Source organism: Pan troglodytes, chromosome 21, assembly GCF_028858775.2.
Source record: "Pan troglodytes isolate AG18354 chromosome 21, NHGRI_mPanTro3-v2.0_pri, whole genome shotgun sequence".
NCBI classification, from domain to species: Eukaryota; Metazoa; Chordata; class Mammalia; order Primates; family Hominidae; genus Pan; species Pan troglodytes.
The window spans coordinates 62,939,294-62,948,616 of NC_072419.2; positions in this window are offsets into that span (position 1 = coordinate 62,939,294).

The following is a 9,323-nucleotide window of genomic DNA, read 5'->3' on the forward strand; positions in this document are numbered from 1 at the left end:
GCAACCTCTGCCTCCCGGGTTCAAGTGATTCTCCTGCCTCAGCCTCCCGAGTAGCTGGGATTAAAGGCACCTGCCACCATGCCCGGCTAATATTTTATATTTTTGGTAGAGACGGGGTTTCACCATGTTGGCCAGGATGGGTCTCGAACTCTTTACCTCAGGTGATCCACCCGCCTTGGCCTCCCAAAGTGCTGGGATTACAGGCGTGAGCCACTGTGCCTGGCCCCTAAAGAGCATTTTAGATAGCAATAGTGCTTGGAAGAAAATAAAACAGGTAGTGACCAGGGCAGCTCATTTCAGACAGGTGCAGTCATTGCAGCTTCGTGGAAGAGGTGACATCTGAGCTGAGCCTTGACTGATGCAAAGGTCTGCCTGAACCTACTGTGTGTGTGCTTTTTAGCCAAATTCCTATTGACCTATGAAGATTATACATCTAAACCTCAGGGGTTACCTCAGCCCTCCTATTGGAACAGCTACAGTTTCACCTCCCCTGTCCAAGGCATGCTGGTACCCAGGAAGGCAAGAGGGAATTGAGGCTGTGTGACACCTGGACCTAACACCTTTGAGGCTGTTATGAGACCACATTACAAGATCCCTTATGTTAAACCCTGCCTAGGTCAGTGACATGGAACCGATGTTGGTTTAGGTTTCTTGAGACAGGGTCTTGCTCTGTCGCTGAGACTGGAGTGCCACGGTGCAATCTTGGCTCACTGCAGCCTCGACCTCCTGGGCACAAGTGATCCTCCTGCCTCATCCTCCTGAGTAGCTGGGACTACAGGCATGCACCGCTACATCTGGGCTAATTTTGCTTATTTTTTATAGATGAGTTTCACTAGGTTGCCCAGGCTGGTCTTCACCTCCTGGGCTCAAGTCATCCTCCCGCCTTGACCTCCCAAAGAGTTGAGATTACAGGCATGAGGCACCACACCCGACTCCATTAGGTTTTTAAAGCTTTTTGTAGAAAGTGATGCTGAAAGAAAGAAGTGGGTATTCCATGTCCTGGTACCTCTGGCTGCCAGAGGGAAGGAATGAGAGCGATTTCTTGCCATCTTCCTGTGCTGTCTTTGGTAGTTCTCTCCCAGGGACATGTCTTTCCCTCAGTATTTGATGCGATGGGATGCCTGTGGCCACTGTGACGTGGGGATCAGCTGCTAGAGTAGGTCCTGCTGCACATCAGGACTCACACTACTTGTGGCTCATGGTCCCCAAGGAACCTGCTTCCTTAGGGAAGATGAGGATTTGATATGACAATAATGATAATCATTATCATCATCATACCATAATAGCTTCCATCAACAGAGAATTTACTGTGTGTCAAGAGTTTTATTTTTTGGAAAAAAAAAAAATTGTAGGTATTACTGGCTGGACATGGTGGCTCACACCTGTAATCCCAGCACTTTGGGAGGCTGAGGTGGAGTTCAGGCCTCCTCACTTGAGCCTAGGAGTTCAAGACCAGCCTGGGCAACATAACAAGACCCCATCTCTACAAAAAATTAAAAAATTAGCTTGGCATGGTGGCGCCTGCCTGTAGTCCCAGCTACTTCGGAGGCTGAGGTGGGAGGATGGCTTGAGCCCGGGAGTTGAGGCTGCAGTGAGTTATGATCGTGCCGCTGCATTCCAGCTTGTGTGACAGAGATTGACCCTGTCTCTACAATAAATAAAATAAAAATTAAAAATTGTAGTTATTATGTTCTTAGGGCTCCAAATTCACAAGGAGCCACTGAAAAGTCTTCCACTGCCCCAGCGTCCCAGCTGCATTCTCCCGAGGCAACTGTTTCTGGTTCCTTGTGTCTCCTCTCAGAGACATTTTATGAAAATGTAACAACATATGTATTTTTCTTTTTTTTTTTTTTCCACAAATGGTAGCATATGGTATATATTTTACACTAGGCTTTTTTTTTTTGGAGGGGACAGGGTCTCTCACTCTGTCGCCCAGGCTGGCATGCGGTGGTACAATCTCTGCTCACTGCAACCTCCGCCTCCCAGGCTCAAACGATCCTCCGACCTCAGCCTCCCGAGAAGCTGGGACTACAGGCAGATGCCACCATGCCCAGCTAACTATTTTACGTTTTGTAGAGATGGGGTTTCTCCATGTTGCCCGGCTGCTCTTGAACTCCTGAGCTCACGGCCTCCCAAAGTGCTGGGATTAAAGGCATGAGCCACCGCACGCCTGGCCTACACTGTGCTTTTTTACTTAATGTATTTTTAAAAGTCATTTAAGGAGGTTTAAAAAAGTCAGTGATGGCCAGGCGCGGTGGCTCCCACCTGTAATTCTAGCACGTTGGGAGGTGGAGGCGGGCACATTGCCTGAGCTCGGGAGTTTGAGACCAGCCCGGGCAACGAGGAGAAACCCTGTCTCTACTAAAATACAAAAAGTTAGCCGGGTGTGGTGGCAGATACCTGTAGTCCCAGCTACTTGGGAGGCTGAGGCAGGAGAATTGCTTGAACCTGGGAGGTAGAGGTTGCAGTGAGCCAAAATCACGCCACTGCCCTCCAGCCTGAGCAAAAGAGCGAGACTCTGTCTCAAAAAAGCCCCCAAAAACCTAGTAATAATAGGTTTTATTTACTGAAGGTTTACTATCTGCTAGGCATTGTGCCACTTTAAATCATGAGGTGTGTTGTAAACATGATCTATAGTGACATATATTGTATATGTAGTGATATGTACTGTATATGTCATATAGTGTCATGTGACATACTGTATATACATACACTGATAGATGTTATTTATGTGATGTCCATTGTAAACATGACATATAGTACTTTTGTTTACCAGGTGCTTACTAACTGCTGTACCCTCCGTGGGCATTCTTCCATCCAGTTGGCCCATTGTCAGTTCCTTGCTCATCCATCCACTCTTCCTACACAAGACCCATCTCTAAGAAAAATATTTTCAAAAATTAGCCGGGCTGGGTGCAGTTGCTCACACCTGTAATCACAGCACTTTTGGAGGCCGAGGTGGGTGGATCACTTGAGCCAGGAGTTCAAGACCAGCCCAAGCAACATGGCAAAACCCCGTCTCTACCAAAAATACAAAAATTAGCTGGGCATGGTGGTGAGCACCTGTAATCCCAGCTACTCAGGGGGCTGAGGCAGGAGGATTGCTTGAACCTGGGAGGCAAAGGTTGCAGTGAGCCGAGATTGTGCCACTGGACTCCAGCCTGAGTGACAGAGAAAGGAAAAGCTTTAAAAACCTAATGGATACGGGTACGGTCTTAAAAAAAAAAGAAAAAAAATTAGCCGGATGTGATGGGTCATGACTACTCAGCCCCAGCTACTCAGGAGGCTGAGGTGGGAGGATCGCTTGAGCCCAAGAGTTGGAGGCTGCAGTGAGTTATGATCACCACACTGTACTCCAGCCTGGGCAACAGAGCAAGACTATCTCTAAAAATAAAAATTAAAAATAAAGAAAAAAGAGGCCTGGTGTGGTGATGCCTGTAATCGCAGCACTTTGAGAGGCCGAGGTGGGTGGATCACCTGAGGTCAAGGGTTCGAGACCAGCCTGGGCTGGGCTGGACTGGGCTGGTCTGGCATGGTGGCTCATGCCTGTGATCCCAGCACTTTGGAAGGCCGAGGTGGGCGGATCATGAGGTCAGGAATTTGAGACCAGCCTGACCAACATGGTGAAACCCCGTCTCTACTAAAAATACAAAAACTAGCTGAGTGTGGTGACACGCTCCTGTAATCCCAGCTACTCAGGAGGCTGAGGTAGAAGAGTCGCTTGAACCCGGGAGGCGGAGGTTGAAGTGAGCCGACATCGTGCCACTGTACTCCAGCCTGGGTGACAGAGCGGGACTCTGTCTCAAAAACAAAAACAAAACAAAACAAAAAACCCAACAAATTAGTTGGGCATGGTGGTGCACACCTGTATAATCTTAGCTACTTAAGAAGCTGAGACAGGAGAATCACTTGAACTGGGAGGTGGAGGTGGCACAGTGAGCCGAGATCGTGCCACTCTACTCCTGGGTGACAACAGCAAGACTCTGTCTCAAAAAAAAGAAAGAAAAGAAAAAAGAAAAAGACAATGGTAAAAAAAAAAAAAAAGAATAAATACACAATTTAGTGTTTTTGTCTTGTTTTGAGACAGAGTCTTACTGTGGCACCCAGGCTGGCATTTCATGATGTGATCACAGCTCACTGCAGCCTTGACCTCTTGGGTTCAAGTAATCTTCCTGCCTCAGCCTCCTGAGCACCTGGGGCTACAGGCGTGCACCGTTACACCCACTAATTGTTTGATTTTTTTGTATCAGGGTATCTCCCTGTATTGCCCAGGTTGGTTTCGAACTCTTGAGCTCAAGGAATCCTCCTGCCCCGGCCTCCCGAAGTGCTGGGATTACAGGTGTGAGCAATCACGCCCAGCCACAATGTAGTGTTTTATGAAACCATCACCATAGTCAACATAATGGGCACACCCGTTGCCCCGAAATGTAGTTCCCTTGTGTTCTTTTATCATCCTTCCTTCCACCCCTCCTCACAACTCTGCCCCCAGCCAACTACTGACCTGCTTCCTGCCACTTTGGATTCATTTGCGTTCATAGAATTGTACATAAATAGAAGCATACAGAAAAAGAGATAATGCATTATTTTTATTTTGTCTGGCTGCTTTCACTCAGCACAATGCAGTTGAGATCTCCATGCTGTTGCTTGTATCTGAAGTTTGTTCTTTTTATTGGCAAGCACTACTCCGTTGTACAGCTATGCAGCTATGCCACAATTTGTTTATCTAATCCCCAGTTGATAGACATTTGGGTTGTCTCCAGTTCTCCAGTTGTTGTCTTTTACAAATACAGCTGCTGAGAATTCCTGTGTGCATCTCTGTGTAGATGTGCTTTCTTCTTCTTCTTCTTTTTTTTTTTTTTTTTGAGATGGAGTCTCGCTCTGTCACCCAGGCTGGAGTGCAATGGCGCGATCTTGGCTCACTGCACACTCCACCTCCTGGGTTCACGCCATTCTCCTGCCTCAGCCTCCCGAGTAGCTGGGACTACAGGTGCCCGCCACCATGCCCGGCTAATTTTTTGCATTTTTTTTTTTTTTTTTTAAGTAGAGATGGGGTTTCACCATGTTAGCCAGGATGGTCTCGATCTCCCGACCTCGTGATCCACCCGCCTCAGCCTCCCAAAGTGCTGGGATTACAGTCGTGAGCCACCGCACCTGGCCTTTTTTTTTTTTTTTTTTTTTGAGACAGAGTCTTGTTCTGTCGCCCAGGCTGGAGTGCAATGGCAGGATCGTGGCTCACTGCAACCTCCGCCTCAGCAATTCTCCTGCCTCAGCCTCCTGAGTAGCTGGGATTACAGGCATGCACCACCACACCTGGCTAATTTCTGTATTTTTAGTAGAGACAGGGTTTCACCATGTTGGCCAGGCTGGTCTCAAACTCCTGACCTCAGGTGATCCACCTGCCTCGGCTTCCCAAGGTGCTGGGATTACAGGCATGAACCACCGTACCTGGCCCTTTTTTTTTTTTTTTTGAGGAGTCTTGCTCTGTTGCCCAGGCTAGAGTGCAGTGGTGCAATCTTGGCTCACTGCAACCTCCACCTCCTAGGCCCAAGTGATTCTCCTGCCTCAACCTCCTGAGTAGCTGGGATTACAGGTTCCTGCCACCATGCCTGGCTAATTTTTGTATTTTTCTTAGAGATGAGGTTTCACCAGGTTGACCAGGCTGGCCTCAAACTCCTGACCTCAAGTGATCCGCCTGCCTTAGTCTCCCAAAGTGCTGGGATTACAGGTATGAGCCACCATGCCCGGCCTTTTTATTTTTTTTTCCTTTTTGAGACAGGGTCTCCCTCTCCCACCCAGGCTGGAATCCAGTGATGTGATCGTGGCTCACTGCAGCCTCTCCCTCCTGGGCTCAAGCAATCCTCCCACCTCAGCTCCCGAGTAGCTGGGAGTACAGGTGCGCACCACCATGCCTGGCTAATTTTTTATTTTTATTTTTATAGAGACAGGGTCTCACTATGTTGCCCAGGCTGGTCTTGAACTCCTGGTCTCAAGTGATCCTTCTGACTCAGCCTCCCAAAGCACTGGGATTACAGGAGTAAGCCACCACGCCTAGCATTCTTTCCTCTGTTCTGGGGAAATACCTCAGAGTGGGATGTGAATCAAGTGTTCTGTGGTTGGCATTTTTATCTCCTGCCTTTTTTCCACCCAGGGAGCTTGGGCTGTGGATGGGGAAATAGAAAAGGAATAGTTGGGTTACCGTCTTTCTTTCCCCACGGTCTGAAATTCATCTTTTTGCCTTGGGGATTTTGATGTGGTTCTGGATCCTGGGAACCAGCCTCTCCCTTTTTCTTGTTCCTTCTCTTCTCACCCTTGCCAGGTTGAGGTTGATGAGAATCAACTTTCACTTTGGCATCAAAGAACCCGGCCTGGGGTTAAGCCTTGGCTCTGTCACTTGACAGCTTCATGACTGAGCGAGTCTGCACCTCTCACTGCTGCACATTTATCTCTGCTTATTTTTTTTTTCTGAGTTTATGGATAACATGGCACCTACCTACCTTGCAAAGTTTTTTGTTTGTTTGTTTTGAGACAGAGTCTCTCTCTGTCACCCAGGCTAGGGTGTAGTGGCACAATCTTGGAAGTTCAGTGGTGCGATCTCAGCTCACTGCAATCTCTGTCTTCCGGGTTCAAGTGATTCTCCTGCCTCAGTCTCCTGAGTAGCTGGGACTACAGGCACCTGCCACCACACCTTGCTAATTTTTGTATTTTCAGTGGAGAAGGGGATTTCGCCATGTTGGTCAGGCTGGTCTCAAACTCCTGACCTCAGGTGATCCGCCTGCCTCGGCCTCCCAAAGTGCTGGCATTACAGGTGTGAGCCACCATACCCGGCCCCTTGCAAAGTTATTGAGAGGATCAAATAATAAGAGGGCAGAAAGGGGAGACGGTGTGGTATCTGAGGAAGAAAACAAAAGGAATCGAATAAAAGCAAAAGGATTTGTTTTAGGCAGAACAATGATAAGAATTGCTCCTTGGTTGATGGAGAGGTGGGTCACAGTCTGCATCACCCTTGGCGCCCTTGGAAACTTAGGCAGGTCTGGCATTTTCTATCAGTTGGGTCTGCGAGGACCACCTGCTGGTCCTTGGGGGGCTCATGAGAGTGAGATGGAGAAGGTGAAAGGACCCAGCAAACTAGAGTGTCAGGTGGCCTCTGTGTGTGGCTTTCAGTCGTCATCAGTCTGTGGCTCCCTCATTTGGACCTCTTGAGAGCCCAGATTGGAGGCATCAGCCATTGCTGCTGGCCCCACATCCAGATCACACTGAGTGCAGCTGTCTCCTCCTCCCCCCCCACACACATCATCTTCCTCTACGTCACTGGCATCTCCTGTCTGGCCATATCCCAATGTATATGGCCTTTCCCATCAGGCAGCCTGAGGGATCCTGTTGAAATGGAGCCAGGATTTGTCATGCCACTGCCTAACACCATGCAATCATGTCTCATTCTGCTCGGAAGAAAGTTCCAGTCTCCTTACCTGGCCTACTTACAAGTGGTCCCCTGTCCATTCCACGCCAGCCTTGCATCTTGCTGCTGATAGTGAAATCATGCTTGGTCCTGTCTCAGAATCTTGCATCTGCTGTCCCCCTGCCTCAAAGATTCTTTCTGGAAGCCCCTGTGCCTAACTCTTCCTGCAGCTCTGAGCTGGAACACAGCCCCTCAGAGACCCTCTGGGCTACAGCAGCTCCCAAGTTGCTCTCTCCTATCTTCACTGCAGAGACCAGGATCTGGAATGGTCTGCCTCAGCTTTTGACATTTGTATGGGCTGTTCCTGGACTAGAGTGTAAGCTCCATGTGGGATGCCCTATGTCACCAGCATGTCAACAAGATCCAGAACCAAGGGTGGCAAGCTATTCTTGTAAAGGGCCAGATGGTAAATATTTGAGGCTTTGGGCTGGGCATGGTGGCTCAGGCCTGTAGTCCCAGCACTTTGGGAGGCTGAGGCAGAAGGAATGCTTGAGTCCAGGAGTTCAAGACTGGCCTGGGCAACATGATGAGACCCCATCTCTCAAAAAAAAAAAAAAAAAAAAAAATTAGTTGAGTGTGGTGGTGCATGCCTGTAGTCCTAGCTACTTTGGAGGCTGAAGTGGGAGGACTGGGAAGAGGAGGTTACAGTGAACTGTGATCACACCACTGAACTTTAGCCTGGGTGACAAAGCATGAACCTGTCTCAAAAATATACATATGTAGCTGGGGACAGTGTCTCATGCCTGTAATCCCAACACTTTCGGAGGCCGAGGCAGGTGGATCACTAGAGGTAAGGAGTTTGAGACCATCCTGGCCAACATGGTGAAACCCTGTCTCTACTAAAAATATAAAAATTAGCCAGGTGTGGTGGCAGGCACCTGTAACCCCAGCTACTCGGGAGGCTGAGGCAGGAGAATTTCTTGAACCCAGGAGGTGGAGGTTGCAGTGAGCTGAGATCACACCATTGCACTCCAGCCTGGGTGACAGTGAGTCTGTCTCAAAAAAAAAAAAAATGTATATATATATATATTTGCAGCTTTTAGAGGCCAGGTGGTCTAGTGCAACCTTAGACCATATGCAAAAAAATGGGCATGGCTGTACCCAGTAAAACTTTATCCACAGATGCTAGGAATGTAAATTTCACATAATTTTCACCTGTCATGAAATAGTCTTTCAATGTTTTTTCAACCATTAAAAAATGCATCACGCCTTTAAATCCCAGCACTTTGGGAGGCCAAGGTAGGACAATCACTTGAGCCCAGTGGTCAAGACCAGCCTGGGCAACATAGTAAGACCTTGTCTACAAAAAGTAAACAAAATAAGCTGGGTATAGTGGTGCATGCCTGTAGTCTTAGGTACTTTGGAGGCTGAGGAGGAAGGATCACTCGAGCTGAGGAGTGTGAGGCTGGAATAAACTATGATCATGCCACTGCACTCCAGCCTGAGCGACAAAGTGAGACCCACTTTTAAAAAAAGGAAAAAATAAGAGTAAAAACCATTCTCAGCTTGTGAGCTGTGCAAAAAACAGGTGATGGGCCAAATAAGGTTTGCTAACCCCTGGCCTAAGTTACTTCTGGTTAATGAGACAATAAAAAACCTGCCCCATGGTGAGAGCACAGGTTAAAAACATTTTTGGTGGGGACAGGGGGATATTTGAATCTCTGTAGAGCGTGCTGTGAAAATAACTCACACAGTCTCATCCACAGACGGGTGGCAGATCAAGCTTTCTGGCCCCTGGCCTAGAGTACTACTTGGCACAGAGTGGTTGCTGAGTAATTAATAAAACAATTGCAAGAATAAATGAAATTTGAGCATCATAGGAAATGTTAGTCCCATTTTAGGTGCAAATACAAAAGCTTAGAGCTGC